A 19,191-nucleotide genomic window follows, 5' to 3' on the forward strand; every position below is an offset into this window, starting at 1 on the left:
TTAGAAGCAATGACAAAGAAAATAAACCAAGCAATCCAGTAGTGACACTGCTGGGCAGTCAGCTGAACACAAGCACCTGTTAAAATCAACTACCAGGTAAGTTAACTCCCTCCTATATGACCATCTTCCAGAAAATTACAAATTGCCTGATACGTGAGATCACTAAGAGCACAGAACTGTTCATGTTATATTTGAAAACTAAAAAGGCTTAATTTGTTTCCTTCTGGCTGGTGTCTTCCACCACCCTCAATGCTAAAGAACTACTCAAACAAGAGGCATAAATTTTCCCTCTCAGGCCCCCAAACCTGTCACCACACCTGACATGCTGCATGTGTTAACTCATATGTCTTGGATGGATGAGAGAACAGATGGACAGATGGCCAAGTAGATGAAAAAGTATAAGAGCAAATGGAGGAACAAATAGAAGAACAAATAAATGAATAATTAAGGGGAAAATGTGTTGCCTTGCTATTTTGACACCAAAGTTGTATGTGGACGTGACTATAACTATAAATTTAATTATTCACGAATCAACAGAATGGTGAAGAGAGGACAGAACTCCTCGATACAATCACAGATGAAGTCTTGTCTTCATGACAGATTCAATGATTTTGCAGAGACATGTTCATTCATAAACCCAGAGACTCTCTTTGAAGGAAGAGACAAACTATGCTACGATATGGTTTGTAAAAGCAAACCACAAAAACATTTTGTGTGTGTTAGTAAATAATCTGTACAATTTTTAAGAGAATAAAGGTAGACAGGAAATTTTCCTGATTCCAGAAACGAACAGGGTTTTAGGAAGTATTTCCCATTCATAAATGTGTTGAAACATTCTCCTCTTTAAATAGCAAATAGATGAATTTAGATAAACATATTTAAATTCCCAGAGCAATCTCAAGGAGTGGCGACAGTTTGGGAAAATGTCAAGAACACCCTCTGCTTGAGAAAACTGCTGTGCTATGTAAGATGGAGATTATCTCAAGGAAAACAGAAACCTTCTCAAAAAAACCTTACTGAGTGCATCATTTTTTCCCAACTGTTGATTTTAGAGAATTTCAGTTGAGAGTTACTTCTCTCTGCCAACTAAATATAAATATCTCATACCAACTGGGTTAGGGGGAAAAGCATATAGGTTGAGAAGACAGAAAGTACACTTGATTCATTCTCACTAAGAATTGATAACCAAATTGTCCAAATGAACTTTCACTATCAATACCAAAACAGTGACTAAAAAAAGACAAAAACTCAAAATGGATGTCACCTGAGTATAAACAACTCAACAGGGTCACCTGACTCAGTTGGGTGGTAAAGAATTAAATAAGTAAAGAATTAAGTTAACTAGGGCAGTTAAGAGTAAAGTTCACTTTGTGCTAAAAATAAGCTATAAAGAAGAGAGTTCATATTGGAGAAAATTAAAGAACAGTCAAAAAAGACCTCATGCTGCACATAAACAATAACTAAAACAAGTAGTACTTCTTCAAGATGTGCAAAGTCATAAGGAAGTCATAAATAAAAGGACTTTTAAGAAAACAAGGTATACTCTTCGTTACAAAAAGAATTAGGACTCAGAACAGTTTGGTTAATAAGTTTAAGCAGAATCAAGAGCTAGAAAAAAATTAGATTAAGTGAAATAAACTAAGTGAAAGAACACATAGAAAATAAATGACATGAGAAGAAAATCTGATTTCAACATTAACTTTTCATAGCTACTAAATATCAATAAAAGACTTCTGATTATTATAAAGCAGAGACTCAAAACCTGGTGGCATTTCAACCAGTGGATACCTAAAATAATTTCTTTTGATACTCAGGGCAAAAATCTGACAGCCAAAGAAGCTGTACAGAGCTTCCGTCTCGATGGGATCTTTCTCTTCTAGTAATGACAGGAATGGGAAGAGGGAGGATAGGAACTCTCCAAAGTCATAAAGGATTATACAACCAGGGCAGCCAGATACAGCTCTACGCTAGAGGGGCAGCCACGTTGTAGTCTAGCCAGTCATTATGCTAGATATTTTACGTGCACTTTCTCATTCAATTTTATCTTCATGAGTAATGGAATCAAATCTCCATTTTCCCAAAGAACCAATGGGCAAAAGTAAAGAATACTCTTTTTAGTTCTCTATCTTAAGAAGAACTGGAGGAAGGGAAAGGAGAATGACCTGTCAAATGTGCATTTCAAAAAACATCATCAACAAATTAACGAGAGCTTGGTGAGAGGGGATGGGGTAGGGAAAAGCCATGAGGGTTATTATTTTTTTCACTCTTCCTTTCTCTGTGTGCTTTTCTTTCTGATTTGGTCAGACAATAACATTTTTAAATTGTACCACTTCAAAAATCACATGCCTATTTTTCATTAAGATGATTATATATTGCTATATAATTGATAGTATACATAATATATACTATTTATAATGAACATATAGTATAAATTCAATAATATAATCAATACATAGTAATACATATTTCATACATATATAATTTTAGGGGCTATTTTTGTATCCAACAGGTAAAGAATTGTGGCACCTAATCAAGAATAAGGGCTTGTGTCTGCTGAAATTATCTAGCTACCTAACAAATATTTAGACAAAATAATGGTAATATTTCATGTTTTCAAAACATTTTAGATTGGTTTATCTAAAAAACAAGAGCATATTTTTTAAAAAGCATGCCAAGTGTATTTTGTATTTGAGGGTGGAATCTCAGTGGAGCCAGGGTGAGAGGAACAGTGCAGCGAGGCAGGTAGGAAGGAAAGGAATCCAAAGTGGTAGCTGGCAAGGTGGCCCGTGCTTCAGCTGGATGGTTGGTCATGGAGGATGGGATGTCTCCAGAGAGGCCATAGGAACCACTGTGTCTGGGACAAGCCATGAGGGAGGAGTAAGGGATAAGATGGGGCAGAAGGGCAGAGGAAGGGATTTATCTGCAGACTTTTTCTGTCTTCAATCTCCTTTCTCTCACTCACTCCTTTCTCTCACTAAAGTTTGCCAAAAGTTGGCAGGAGAAGCCTGAGCCTCAGAGGTTCTGGTGTGGTTCAGCTTAGGCCTCAGAGGAGACAAAGAGCACCCATTCAGGCCCACAACATCGGGGAGGCACAGAGGAGGCTGTGGTTCTGTGAAAAGATCCAGGAGCGCCTGGCCTAGCATAAATCTAGGGTTCATCCAAGATACTTTCTAAGATTTGAGAATATTTCCAAAGGCTAAAACTTATATCATGAAATCCTAAAATGTCCTTTAAAAGAAGTATTTAGAAATTGCAGTTATATGTAATATCAAAATTTACGTTAAAGCTGAAAACAAAATAAAATCGTGTCTTCTCAAAATGAAATTTTTCCTTCCTCGTTAATAGATCCTTTTACAATTGAGTTTTCACTAGGATAAAGGGTCCAGGTTCACAATTTATAAATCAGGCAAAAATGAGGCAATTACAAGATTAAGGGTAGAAGAATTTAGAATGTCAAGTGGCATTAATTTAAGTGAGGTTCTCTACACCTACTTTAATTAATGCCAAGTGCTTGGAGAACTTTGTTCTTCTGAGATGAAACCTGAAATTGGATGAGACTAACAGTAATCACAGTCTAATACCTCATCCTTCAGAACAAAAGGTTTTATTTCTCATCACTTAAAAAAAAAAAAACAACCTTTCCAATCACAGTATGTGTAATATAAAATCAAGGGGAAAAAATCCAAGCAGATTTTAATAAACTTACTATAGCTAAATTCCAAACCAAGAAACATCCAAAGGGGGCTCTCTGGCCCAGCTTCTCTTCCTATCTGATAGGAGACTGTTCAGGAACACAATGATATTCCAAGATGGATAATAATTCCCCTGTATATACCAGCACAGGCTTTCAAACAGATCAGTGTGTTGTCAGAAGAATAAAATTTGAATTCAGTTCTGGGGTATTGAGTCCATGTCAATTGTCAACCACATTGTAAGGCCATCTTCTAAAAATAATGTTAGTGCATTTAAAAAAAAAAAAAAACTTGTTCACAGGGGAACATATGACACTGATGTGTAAGTAAAATAGTACCTATTATTCTGAGATAAATAGATAGACATAGTACAGCCAGTATAACACAAGACTAAAAAATCCAGATGATGAAAGACTCAGAAAAAAGTAAAAAGGAAAAAAGATAGAAAGAAATGAGAAACTATCTTACTAGTAAATACTCTGGCAAATCTCAATTTATGGGATGTTTTATAGTTTTGTCCAAACTTATTTTATTTAATCTTTATTAAATTCCACTATTACTAAAAAGGAAATTACAGGCCAATATTTTCGATGAATATAGATGCAAAAATGGTCAACAAAATATTAGCAAACCAAATCCAACAATATATAAAAAGGATCATACACCATGATCAAGTTGGATTTATTCCAGGGTCAACAAGGATAACATTCACAAATCAATCAGTGTGATACACCACACTACCAAATGTAAGGATAAATATCACATTATCATCTCAACAGATGCAAAAACATGCATTTGACAAAATTTAACATCTATTCATGATAAAAGCTCACATCAAAGTCGATAAAGAGGGAACATATCTGAACATAATAAAAGTCATTTATGACAAATTTACAGCTAACATCCTATCAATGGTGAAAAGCTGAAAGCCCTTCCTCTAAATTCAGGAACAAGTCAAGGATACCCACTCTTGACACCTCTATTTAATATAATATTGGAGTCCTAGCCACAGTGATCAGATAAGAAAAAGAAATAAAAGGCATCCAAAGAAAGAAGTAAAACTGTCACCATTTGCAGATGACATGATACTTTATAGAGAAAACCCTAAAGTTTCCACCAAAAAGAACCCAAAACACTATTAGAACAAATTCAGTGCAGCTGAAGGATACAAGATTAATACACAGAAATCTGTTGCTTTTCTATATACTAACAATGAAATATCACAAAGCAAAAAAAAAAAAAAATCCCATTTAAAATCGCATCAAAAAGAATAAACCACCTAAGAATAAACTTAACCAAGAAGGTGAAAGACCTATACTCTGAAAACTATAAAACACTGATGAAGGAAACTGAAGATGATACAAAGAAATGGAAAGATATGCCATGCTCTAGGATTGGAAGAAGTAATACAGTTAAAACGGCCATGCTACCCAAAGCAATCTACAAATTTAACAGAATCCCTATCAAAATACCTATGACATTTTTCATAGAACTAAAACAATCCTAAAATTCATATGGCACCACAAAAGATCCCAAAGCGATCTTGAGAAAAAAGAACAATGCTGGAGGTATCACCCTCTCAGGCTTCAGACTATACTACAAAGATACAGTAATCAAAACAGACACATAGATCAATGGGACAGAACAGAGAGCCCAGAAATAAACCCACATACATATGGTCAATTAATCTACAACAAAGGAAGCAAGAATATACAGTGGAAAAAAGACAGTCTCTTCCATAAGTTGTTTTGGGAAAACTGGTCAGCTACATGAAAAAGAATGAGATTAGAACATTTCCTCCCATCATATACAACAATAAACTCAAAACAGATTAAAGACCTAGATGTAAGACCTGACACCCTAAAACTCCTAGGAGAGAACATAGGCAGAAACACTCTTTGACATAAATTGTAGCGGAGTTTTTTGGATCTGCCTCCTAACACAAAAGAAATAAAAGCAAAAATAAACAAATGGGACCCAATTAAACTTAAAAGCTTTTGCACACCAACGGAAACTATCAACAAAATGGAAAGACAACCTATAGAATGGGAGAAAATACTTGCAAATGATGACTGACAAGGGATTAAAATCCAAAATATATAAACAGTGCATATAATTCAATATCAAGAAAACAAACAACCCAATGAAAAAATGGACAGAAGACCTGAAAAGACACTTTACCAAAGAAGATAAAAAAATAGCTAGCAGGCACATGAAAAGATACTTAACATCACTAATTATTAAAGAAATGCAAATCAAAACAACATTGAAGGGCTTCCCTGGTAGCGCAGTGGTTGACAGTCCGCCTGCCAATGCAGGGGACACGGGTTCGTGCCCCGGTCCGGGAAGATCCCACGTGCCGTGGAGCGGCTGGGCCCGTAAGCCATGGCGGCTGGGCCTGCGTGTCCGGAGCCTGTGCTCCGCAATGGGAGAGGCCGCAGCAGTGAGAGGCCCGCGTACTGCAAAAAAAAACAAAAACAACAACAACAACAAAACAAAAACATTGAAATATCACCTCACACCTGTCAGAATGGCTATCATCAAAAACAAATGATGGAGAGGAAAGTCTACAAATAACAAACATCGGAGAGGGTGAGAAAAGGGAAACTTTGTACACTGTTGGTGGGAATGTAATTTGGTGTATGTAAATTGGTGTAGCCACTGTGGATGACAGTACGGAGGTTCCTAAAAAAACTAAAAATAAAATTACACATGATCCAGCAATTCCACTCCTGGGTATATATCTGTAGAAAAACAAAAACACTAATTTTAAAAGATATATACACACCAATGTTCATAGCAGCACTATTTACAAGAGCCAAGATATGGAAGCAACCCAAGTGTCCATCTATAGAAAATAGACAAAGAAGATGTAGTGTGTGTGCGTGTGTGTGTGTGTGTGTGTGTGTGTGTGTAATGAAATATTACTCAGCTATAAAAAGAATGGAATTCTGTCATTTGCAGCAACAGGGATGGACCTAGAGAATATTATACTATTGAAATAAGTCATGCAAAGAAAGACAGACACTATATCATATCACTTATACGTAGAATCTAAAAAATAAAACCAATGAACATATATAGCAAAACAAAACTAACTCAGATACAGAAAACAAACTAGTGCTTACCAGTGAGGAGAAGTAAGGAGGGAGGAGCGTGTTAGGTGTAAGAGATTAAGAGATATAAACTACTATGTACAAAACAGACATGCAACAAGGATATATTGTACAGCACGGGGAATTATAGCCATTATTTTGTAATAACTTTTAATGGTGTATAATCTGTAAAAATACTGCATCACTATGCTGTATACCTGAAACTAATGCAATACTGTAAATTGACTATACTTTGTTTAAAAAAATACACTGTTACTATAAAAAATATTTTAAGAGTTTTTTTTTTTAAAAAACATCAAAGTTCATAGGATAAATAATACTGTCTTTGTATGTTTATTTCAGCATATTCAGGACAAGCAGCATAAGGAAAGCACACATCACTACCTTTTGCCATGTCCATATTTCACTCATAATGTAGACAGAGCAAACTGGAACTATACACTAGGCCTTCCTAACAGGATCACTGGATTCTTGTTCTGTACAGCTCACAGGTTAAGAACACAGGTTTTGCAGTCAAACAGAACTTTGTTTTTTATTTTCAATTATAGGCCCTCGCTAAGTTCTTTGTTTTCTTATCTGTAAAAGTTCTTTGTTTTCTTATCTGAAAATATAGAAAACATTCCTTGCCAGAGGAATATAGATCAAGCCCTTCCCAAACCATACGGACACTTTGCCATCTTTTCCTACCCACTGTTATCCCTTTACTTCCTACAGAGCCTCTCCATTAACCACGGTCTGAATTTTAGCCTTCCAGCTTGTCCCACCCTCTATATTTTCAGCCTCTTGGCTGTCTGCATTCCTGGATTTGGTCCACAGCTTGATTGGACTCTCTGTTTTTTCCTTGTAAGATAATAAAACCCGTAATTTTTCAATTACTTTATAGTTTTTGTTTAAGTTTTTATATTCATGAAATTTCATTTCGTCTTCACCATACCCTATGAAGCAGATTGTTTTACTAAAATTACATAAGAGTAAAGAGCTTTGAGAGGTATTCTGACTTTCTCAAGTCACAATGATACCAAAAGAAGCAGAAATGGAACAAAAATTATGAGCATCACTCCTGAATCCATGTTTTATTTTGTTTTCAGCTATGTTATAAGGCACACCATTTGCATAAATAAAATCCAATAAATGTCCAAGGAAAGTGAATTACATGTGGAGCCTTAAAAGTTAAAAAAAAAAAAAAAAAACTAGAAAGAATCAATTCTCCAAAATAGCATAAAATATGCTGGATAATGGCAAGAGATGGCAGGAAGACAGAGCAGACTCCAATACAAAAAGAAATTTGGGTAATAAGTCCAGTAGAATAGCATGAGGAAGCAAGTAGAAGCATGCAGGGGAGTGTTAACTCCTGATTTTTAAAGACAAACATTGGAAAAATGCCCATAGATGGAGGTCAGGGGCATTCACAAGGAGAACTGTTTCACTGAAGAAGAAGTCATCAAAGATCTATTTGTATACAACTTTACACATGCTGTTTTGTGTGCTGGGTACAACATAATCAAGTCCTCAAAGAGCTTACAGTCTAACCTCACCAGTACAAAGAGTTCAAATATACAGCATATGGCTAGGTCTCAAATATGTAAAATATAAGCTCTATAACATGATACTGCTTGCTATATTATTTCTCCATCTAAAAGAATTAGTAGTGGTCTCCCACAGACAGTAGACATGCTAGTAAAAACTCAAAATGAATGACTATACATAACTTCAGAGAGGATGTGGGTAAACAGGCATACTCACATTCACTTTGATGAAGGGTGATTCAATCATTCACTTTAAGCGTGTACACTGGTACAATTTTCACAGGCAGTAAGGATCATATACTCAGAAACCAGCAATCTCACTCCTACAGCACTAATCACCTAAGTGAACAAGGATATGTAGACTAAGAATATGTTCACAGCAGGGCTGTTTATAATAGGGAAAAAATGCATTAGTTAAATAAGGTAAAGTACAGCTAAAAATGATTTTGTATATATTTATAGTATAGAGCTCTACTCCCTAAGTAAGGATAGCCATGATGTCTTAAGTGAAATGGTTAGGTACATTATAAGCCACATTTAATGGCTGTGTATATGCACTCACACATTCATACATCAGTCTGGAAGGCCATAAATCAAACTGACAACAGTGGAAACCTCTGGGTGGGATGATTCCAATTGATCTTTTTTTTTTTAATTGAGTAAAAAAGTGCTAAATAAATTAAGTAAAAGATAATGAAAGGCACAAAGTAGCTATATTTATTATTTAACCCAATATTTGCTGAGTGTCTCCTCAGAGGATGGTGAGAGATACATACAGGCTGGCCAAAGCCCTGAGTCCAGAAATGAAGCCTAAGACCCCAGACCACCAGCAGAGACAGTCCCTTGATTAACTATTAATATTATCTCCACTTTTAGGCTGAGAATGTCATCCATGGGTCACAAACATTGAAACTGGTTCATCTTTTACAACTTACTATTGGTCAGTTTGAACACAAGTGAGCTGAATATTACAGAGTGTCAATCATAATTTCACAACTGAGTTGTCAGGAAGAAAAAAATATATGCTGTACTTGGAAATGTCAAGTGTAATCCAATAAATGTCAAATAAAATTGAATTGTTTGTGGGAAGTTATAGGTGGGTGAACAGGAAACCTGGGCGAGACTCTCTGAAAATGAGATCCCATATATTTGGTTGAGTTTGTGTTCCTGAAATCAAAGCTTTTTCCCCCTCCATGTTATCCTGCACAGTAAACCATTCTGACTTCCTCTGAAGAGTACTTTATCCTTTAAGTACTTAGCTGTCCAGTCACTTTCTAATAAACACATTTCTCACAGACATATCCCTGGGCAGTGATGCAAAGGGAGTTAGTAAGGCATTTAACCAATGCTGTTTAACACAATCTTTAGACTTTCCCGTGGCAGTGTTTTCTCAAGAGCAAACTCCAAAGATTCAGCCAAACTAATACGGCACAAGATGAAAGTGCTTAGCATATGGCTGCTTCCTTTACACTGAAAAGGATCTTAGCAACCAGATGTGGCACACACATGTCTGTGGTCAACATAATATACTCCCATATTTGCTTGTCAAAAGGATTGGGAGGTCTGTCCATCACAAGTGACTTCCCAGAACACTTGTTATTTCTTTAAGAGATTAAATGTTAAGTATTTTTTTAAAAGAGACGGGCATGCAATAAGGTGGTAGCTGTGATTCTTTGCTTAATTCAACCAGTATGTACTAAGCACTTCTCAGCGTCAAGTTCTTTTCACCAGGGATGCAATGGTGAACGCCAAACCCTAAACTTTTGGAGCCAAACATCAAGTTAGGGAGACAGATGAGAAGCAGACAAAGACAAAACAGCATGCGATGAGGAAAGTGCCTGGAGTGGCAGCATCTTAAGGGGAGACTGAATGGAAGGTCAGAGAAGTTTCTTAGAGTATTAGCCTAAGAAGTGAGGTGAGCACTATAGCACCAAAGGGAGAGAAAAATAACATGTATGAAAAGACCCAAAGGTATTTAAGAAGCTTATGGGATTCAGTCAGGTAAGGCTAACTTCTACCAATATGGTTAACTGTCAGACATACACTTAAGATATCAAAATGGTGAGCGAGTCATCAATTTGCTTCAAAAAAACTTGGAGAACTAAATATGAACTTAAAATATCCAAATTAGGAAGCCTGCTTATCCCAGGTCAAATCAAGCTAAAATATGTCCTTTGAAAGTTTTGTACTTAATGCCTGATAGTAAATACTAGGAATATATCAAACCACACATATATTTGTGTAGAATGACATTCCCCACCCTCAAAACCACCTTTTCTTACATGACACATTATGTTTCTCTCTTAAGACAATTATCTTAGTCTATTCATTTTGATGTTCATTTTCCTCTGTCAACCAACCATCACCTTCACTGGTGACTAGTTTTCTCAGAGTGGTGAGTAAGGGATGCTTATTTACGTGCAATGATAAAAGAGAAAATATCTTACAGAGTCTTTCTTTTACCAGTGAATCAACCTCCTCTGAGGACTCAGATTCCACTGGAGACTGACCAGTGGTCTTGGGATGTTCAGTCACTGAGGACTCTTAGACCTGCCATCACCTCCCACCATGCCACCCCCAGAAGAAGGTCAAACTGCTCCAGATGCTTCTGTCATCCATGGCTCTATCCTGATTCCAACTTGGGCAAAGCACCTCTGGTTAGAGCCACCATCTCTTGACTTGTCTCCTGTTCTTCCTGCTTGTGCCCTCGCTTGGCCCCTCTACAGGCCTGTTTCAGCATGGCCAGAGGATCCTTTCAAAATCTCATGTCACTGCTCCGTTCAAAACCACTGCAAAGTTTTTAAAGTAGGAATTTACCATATGACCCAGCAATTCCATCCTAGGAATCTACTCTCTTAGTTTTCTTTTGCTGTTGTAACAGATTACAACAAACTTAATTGTTTAAAACAACATTCATTTATTATCTCACAGTGTTTGTGGGTCTGAGGTGTGGCACAGTGTGGCAGGGTCTCACCCAGCTAAAATCAAGGTTTTGGCCAGGACTATGATACTCATTTCGGGCTCAGCGTCATTTTCCAAGCTCACAGGTTACTGGCAGAATTCAGTTCCTTACATATGTTGGACTGAGGTCTCTCTTTTCCTGACACATGATCCTTCACCTTCAAGCCAACAACATTGCATCAAATCCTTCTCATGGTTCCAATCTCTGAATTCCTCTTCTACTTTCCTCTTCTGCTTTTAAGGGCTCAAGTGATCACATGGGGTCCACATAGTTAATCCAGGATAATCTCCCTATGTTAAGGTCAACTCATTAGTAACCTTAATTATAACCATAAAGTCCCTTTTGCCATGGAAAGTCACATACTCATGGGTGCAACACCAGGGGTAAAGGTCATGGGGCAAGAATTCGGCCTATCACACTACCCAAGAGAAATAAAGACACATTCCACATAAAGATTTGCACATAAATGTTCATAGCAGCACTAATCACAACAGGCAAAAATTCAGAACAACCTAAATGTCCACCTACTGGTGAGTGAACAGATGAAGTGTGCTATATCCATACAATGAATACTAATCCAAAAAATGTTATTCAGAAACACAAAAAAGAAACTATTAATACATTCAGTGACATGAATGAACCTCAAAAAAAAATCACATTAAGTGAACAAAAGCAGAAATAAGACTACATGTTATATGATTCCCTTTACAGAAAAGGCAAATCTATAGGAACAGAAAGTAGATTAATGGTTGTCTGCAGCTGCGATTAACAGTAAAAAAGGCATGAGGGATCTTATTGGAGGATGAAAATTTTCTAAACAGGACTACGGTGATGATTACATACAGGAATAAATGATAGTAAATTTACTACTACAAGTCACTGAACTATGCTCCTAAAGTGAGTAAATTTTATATGTAAAATATGACTCAATAAACTTGTTAAAAAAATTACAAATAAATAAAACCTTTGCAAAGTGATCTCTCTTTTCATGCAAATTTAAAGTCAACATCCCTCCAAATGCTTACAAGGTCCTACACAATTTGAATTCCCAGTATCCCAATTCCTACTGTGCTCTCTCTTTCCCATTAGCCTGTTTCTGCCATACTGACCTCTTTACTATTCTGACTAGCCCCTACACATTCATGCCTCAGGGCCATTCCAATTTATCCTACCAACCCAACCCTCAAAATGAGACTATCACTGCTTTGTATCCAGCTCTCTCTTGAATCAGCTCCGAAGCAACATGGTGTTGACCATGGAAACAGGAAGAGAACACTCAATACTTCCCTCTGCTCCTTTTTGCTCTCCTACGCCATAAGGGAAGGTATAATGAAAATGATCGCACTGTGAACATCGGTACAGGTTGAGCACTGTGATACTTGGCGAGCAGGCAAAGGACATTCTTCAGAATGGGGCCACTGTCTCACCCTTCTCCAGCTGCCACCGGTGCCAATAAGCTGCTAGAGTATAACTGCCGACTACACTGGGAATGCACAAACTGCCACGTCAAAATGCTTTCTCCCTGCTGCCACTCTCACTCCCCTGTCCAATACGAAGCCCCGTTTATTTCAATTATTTCCATTACAGATTTTCCTCAACATTTGCAAAATAATGCCAACAGCAACCAACCTATATCCTCAACTAACAAAAAATCACCTCCACTTTATCAGAACCACTTGTGCAGTGAAATAAGTTGCAACGTAATTCCAAAAGAAACTATTATCTCCACTTTTTAACCAGGGTCTTGTGTTTTTTTTTTTTTTTTTTCCTTTTCGTTACCAGGATAGAGTATCTTACTTGTAACTCTCAATGATTTCCTCAGAGACTATAGCTACTGGCAATCTGGGGAAGCTCCTTCCTTACTATGGCCAAATCTCCAAAACCAGATTCACATGACAGAAACTTCAAAGTTCAGAGAACAGTAGCAGTTAACCTCAGAGAGCTGTTGTTTCTCATCAAGCTGTTAAAACAACCTAGAATGCATGGGACAATAATCTCTTTTTGCAAATGAAGTGTTTTGCTTAAAATTAAAAAAAAGAGCTATTCATAATAACAAGACTCATTGATTGTGAGAGATCAGAAATAAGCAAGCTCTGTAGCAGAGTCCAATATGCCAACCTCAGTCCTCAGAAAGTCAATTAATCTACCTTCCCCAGTTGGTCTCATATCCATGACTCTGTGGGGTATTTTTAAAATTTTAATGAGTATTTTAAAGAACATAAGGATGTCTCTAGCTTCTCCTGTTTTTAAACACTCTGTCAGATGACCTTCTGAAATGCTCTAAAACATGTTCTGGGGCTTTTCTGTTTTTGTTTTGAAGGCAACATAGTACAGTGGTCAGGAACTCATGCCAAGAAGGTGCAGGTCCTAATCTCAAATCTGACATTTACTAGGTTCAGAGATTTAAGTAACCTGCCTAAGGCTACACAACTAGTAAATGACAGGAAAGGGATTTAAACCAAGACAGTCTAGCTCCAGGGTCCACGGGCTTGGTCACTACTCTAAGATGCCTCCCATTTACAATAATCACTCCTGTTCTTCCACCAACACCACCATCATCATTATCCTCATCACCACTATCAGAGAGCCATATTATAGATAATAATTTAAACTGTTTTGTTTACCTGATCACGTCTGGAACTCTGAAAAGACACACTCAGCAAATGCCATCCAATAAACAGTCACCACATTCATTCATTTTTCTAATGCCGGTCCAGTGAAGTAGAGAATAAAATGTCATAAACCTCATTTTGCAGACTGTGGAACTGAGCTAAAAATGATTAAATCTTCTAGCATCACTTGGTGACTGAGAGGCAGAGAGAGAAGTGATGAAGCTCGACTCTATTCACCCAGCATGATCACTCATCTTAATATTTCAGCTTCCCAAATAAAAATAAGTAGGACAATTTCCAGCCATCTGATCTACCTGGAGAAAAACAAGGCCAGGCTGGCTTGCTAAGCACACTGGAATAAATAAAGTACTATGACATGAGTAAGGGCCTATCATAAAGAATTCCCACATGCGTCTGCAGTCAGCATAATAACTGTGGTGTTTCATATCGTTTTGCATTCATCCTGGGTAATTCAGTGACACCTTAAAAGTGACAGATGAACATGAAAAAAGAGCTGACATCTTGCAAGATGTGAGAAGATGCCAGGAGGACCCTAACAAAGTGCAGTGACAGCTGCAATGGAGGATGACAGAGCTTAAAAAGCAACTTACCACTTATTTTTTAGACTTAATTTTTATATTAAAAAGACAACAGAAACATGAAAGAAAAAAAATTCAATAAACTCTTTCTCAATGGAACAGTTAGTAATCCTAAATCCAACCAAAACCAAAATGAATGACTGTCAAATGTGTCGCTGACACCTGCAGTCCCTACTCTATCATCCATGGGCAAATATTTTAATCTATTCAAAACACACAAGAAAAAAGATTCTTAAAGATTCCACCAGACCTTTAGGACAGCCCTAAAAAACTCCAGAGCTTTATGGTATTTCCTAAAAATCCGCTACAAGCATATTTGCTAACATTTCACTAAAACAAACCTCTTAAAATTAATAAATTACCTGTCAAATCCCATAAAAACAGATGGTCACTTGGAGACAGGAAAAGATGTTATCATTCTGTTTTACACAGCTGTTCAGACTAGGAAAAGATCATTTCATTTTGCAAACATACAATAAACCTTGTCTAAGATTTCCAATATCATGCATAAAAATGAAAATTTCATGCAGCTGCTTCTGTGTTACACATCTGGTTATTGTTGAGAAAACATCTTTAATAGTAAAAGAAAAAATCATTGTAATAAATAAAAACTAAAATTGGTCTGTCTTTGTTCTTCCTTAACAAGCAGCAAGCTACTTCTCAGAGTTTTGCTATCAAAAGATTTTAAATTGCTGAGTGTCCCTGTGTTGAGGTACGCTAACACGTTATTTAATACAATTAAGAATTTATTACCAATCTCTTACCAATAAAAAAGTACACACAGCTGAATATCCGGTACCACAATTGTTTCTTCCTGTTACTCCTTTCAAGAAGGTATTTTAGGAACTGCATGAGCAATCTAACACATGAAACAATAAGTCCACACACAACATTTGTGTCACACATCTGAGGTTTTGATTTGTTAGTCTCCAACACATTACTTACATTACTATAAATCACACAAAGATGAAGACATGTGGCACCTAAGAATAGTTATAAAATAACCAACACCAAGAGCATGCCTATATTTATGCTCAGAGCTCTCCTGGTTCTATATTTTTGCAAAAGACACGAAACTTGATAGCTAAATATATGGCCATTTTTATTTTTACATTATTTGCCAGGAGCACCAGTGTTTAAGTCTTCAAAATGTCCACAAAATATATCTGTGACGTTCAACTACTGTAAGAGGGGGGTGGGGTTTGTATGGCAGTGGGCTTCCTTTAATATTGGAAAAATAATTAAAAGTTTGACAGGCCACTTTGAGTTAACAGTTAGGTAGTGAATTGCATCAGGAAGTTTTACTATCATTGCCCTGTTTAATATCATCCAAAGGATCCTACTGGGAAAAAATTCAAATCCCTTACAGGGCTGACAACATCCCAGTGACCTCCTAGAACCTTTCTTCTCCCCAACCTCATTTCGTTCCACTCCACCAACTACACCCAAGCTTCCATGATGATCTTTCTGTCCCCTGAAGCCTCCAAGCTTGGGGCCACGACCCATGTATTCCTCCTGCTTGGAACACGTCCCCTAGATTTCCTTGCAGCTGTTCAGCATTCACACTGCAAATGTCACTTCCAGAGAAGCCTTCCTTGACCATTGGTCCCTCCCCTCCCCTCCCCTTAGATCACTAGCTCACTGTCTTATTTTCTTGATGGCACTGATAACCTTCAGACATTATTTTATAGTTATTTACATGTTCATTTTTCTATCCCCTCCCACTAGAATTTAGAGTTCTTCCGAATAGACGTCTTATTCACAGCTACATCTCCAGCCCCAAGTACCTGCACATAAAAAAATGCATACTGAATGAAGGAACAAACTTTGTTTTCCTCTAAATTAACTAATAATGTGACTGAAGTGGCCAAACAATCCATTTGAATCCAACCTGTATCTTGGATACCCCACTACTGGCCTCATAACCAGACTTAATGATAGGTTGGGATAAGGAGTCCATAAAACCAAGGGGGACATGGCCAGAGTCTATCCCCTTGAAGTCTGTGCCCAAATGGCTTCGTGTGGGTCTCTTCTCAAGATCTGGCCTTCCAAGGGAAGAACATGGTACCCGCTATGTATACCCTTAGGCTTGTGGGGTGGCTATTCGCAGGAGAGGTGGATGGATCTGGGCATGAATGCCCATGAAGCATCTTACAATATGGGATGGAGCCAGGGTGAAAAGAGGAACCACAGGCCAGGGGTTGGTAATCCCGATGCTGCACATTCTTACACGAAACTCCAGAAAGTCCAGGAATATGGGGAATTCCCTGGCGGTCCAGTGGTTAGGACTCCACACTTTCACTGCTGAGGGCCCCAGTTCAATCCCTGGTCAGGGAACTAACATCCCAAAAGCCACAGGGCGTGGCCAAAAAAAAAAAAAAAAAAAGTCCAGGAATATGAAATTTAAGCCAACCCTCCCACATCATTATGAAGGTATGTTTCTCTAGGTAAGACATTTTATTCCATTTTGGGTATATGTTAGTCTATCTGATAGACTGTTAGCTTGACTTATAACTTTATATTTTGAACATATGGGATGTGGGTTTCTATTTGGTCCTACAAATGTTGGGGGTGGGCCTACGTGCCACTGTGAGTCTTTGATCAAGTCCCTTGAGCTCTCGGAGCCTGTTTCCTCACTGGAGAAAGAGAAATAATTCCTGTCTTGCCCCCCCATATTATCTGAAGAACAAATGAGATCATACATAAATATCTATAAAAAGTGTAATTTAATAATATTTGTATTGTGTTCTTTTTAACATGCCTCCTTATGTATTCCAGCCAAGTGAAGACCATAACAATTTCCATGGCCAGTCTCAAAGCTACTGTGGCCTTTAAGAAACTTTTGAGCTAGATGGAGTTTTGCTATTCATTTCATTTTTTCAAAGTGTTAAGTATTCATAAAATTATTTCTCTATCCTTCAAAGTTCCACATCCTTCCAGAAGGAAAAATATACCAGACTGCCCATGAGTTTAGATATTAAGAGAATTTTCTTTTTTCTTTAAAGGAAAAACCTTCTAGAATTATTTATAGTTATTTATAGTTACAAAGGCATGCCAACTGAAAAATGCCTCTTCTACTATTTAGCCCATTGAATACAGATCTGTTTTCCAGGAAAAGCACATAATATACACTAGTGCTATGCATTTGTTGATCTCTAGTCAGTTGCTGGAATGAACTGAGCATGAAGTCTACCCTTGAGGCTGTGTTAGATCTCCGAGGCTGTCTGTCCAGAAGCCTCTCCTCCCGTCCCAGAGGAGAGATGATCTTGGAGATTTAATAAATCAAGAGCACAAACAGAACATATAAAGAAGCTAAGGCAAAAAAGAAAAACCCAAATACTTAAAAAGAGCAGAGAGCTGGCCAGAGTGCAGTAAAAGCTAAAATGGACTCTGTCCAATACAGGACAAGGGAAAACAAAATAAGACTTCAGTGGACTGAGATTCAAAAAGCCTGCATTTTAGATGATCAAAAACCCTTTTACACAATGCATTAAACTCATCAAATGGGGTACACTAACCACTAGAAAAATCACCAAAAAATAAATATTGGAAATCTATTCCAAAGTACCCCTTAGAGTTCACAATGACCTAGGCTTTGCAATTTTCTATATAACCAGATAGTTCTATCCCACTCTTAGGTCTACAAATCAAGTAAATTCAGCAGGAAACTTACTTGTAAATAGTAACAGCAATAATAATAAAGGAGCTAACACTTACTGGACAGTTATAATTTCCATGCGCTGATCTAACTGTGTTAACAAAATGAGTTATTACAATTAACATAAAGAAGAGACAACAAGTCTCTGACATCAGAAATATTATTAGTCCTTTAGAGGGGGAACCTAAGGCACAGAGAGGTTAGTAACTTGCCCAAGACCTCATGCAAAAAACTGTAAGAAAAATTCAGGAGGTCTGGCTTCACAGAGGCGGCCAACACAGTCCACAGAGGTTAAGTAGAAGAATCAAGAACTATCAGAAAGGAGATACTTTATTTGCCATGCCTTCTAAAAATATGTGTTCATCACCACCACATGTAAGGGTACAGGCACAGTAGATTAAAAAAAAAAAGAAGAAGCCAATATGAATTCAGGCCTGGAAACTGATTGTCCAGTTGGAGATGGAGAAGGAAGAACATATTACCGATAGGACCTCACAGAGTTCCTTCATACACAATGTCTCATGTAATCCTCATAACATCCTTAAATTGTGATTCCCAGCTCATAGAGGACAAACTGAGTCCAAATATGCCAAGCAAGTTACTCAGGATCACAAAGGTATTCAGTGGCATTGCCCACATGAAAACTGATATTAACTCCATGTTAATTCACCTAGCATCCCTGAATGTTCTAGAGAAACGGTCCTCCTAATCACTCAAGATACCAAACTAGACAGGTGGGGAAAAGGAACTGGCATTGTCTAATAACAATCCTATGTAATGTGTGGCCCCCACAAAAAAAAGAAAAGAAAGAGTAGAAAATGGTGAATATGAAAGCCACAACTCAAATTCAGACCTTCTGAATCCTGTTCAAACATTCTTTCCACCACACCAGGCACACTGTCACACAAGATAGTATTACAATGTAAACTATAAATCAGGATGGGTTGAGCCACTGACAAATCAAAATGAAGAGAACACATGCATTCTCCAATATCCATGGCTTGTTTGCTCATTATAGGAGTAAAG

At 37.4% G+C, this 19,191-nt stretch overlaps 1 protein-coding gene across 6 annotated transcripts in view; it reads right to left on the reverse strand.

The window, feature by feature from the left end:
* The window catches only part of SUCLG2 (succinate-CoA ligase GDP-forming subunit beta), a 312,483-nt gene that overhangs the window by 218,156 nt on the left and 75,136 nt on the right, over positions 1-19,191 (reverse strand). The window contains exon 2 of one of the 6 annotated variants that reach the window (XM_073787535.1): positions 8,552-8,673. The exons of the other annotated variants lie outside the window; for them this stretch is intronic. The gene's annotated coding sequence lies outside the window, so the exon portion shown is untranslated. The remainder of the gene's footprint in view (positions 1-8,551; positions 8,674-19,191) is intronic. 6 annotated transcript variants of the gene reach the window in all.

Source organism: Tursiops truncatus, chromosome 10 (genome assembly GCF_011762595.2).
Source record: "Tursiops truncatus isolate mTurTru1 chromosome 10, mTurTru1.mat.Y, whole genome shotgun sequence".
Taxonomy (NCBI): domain Eukaryota; kingdom Metazoa; phylum Chordata; class Mammalia; order Artiodactyla; family Delphinidae; genus Tursiops; species Tursiops truncatus.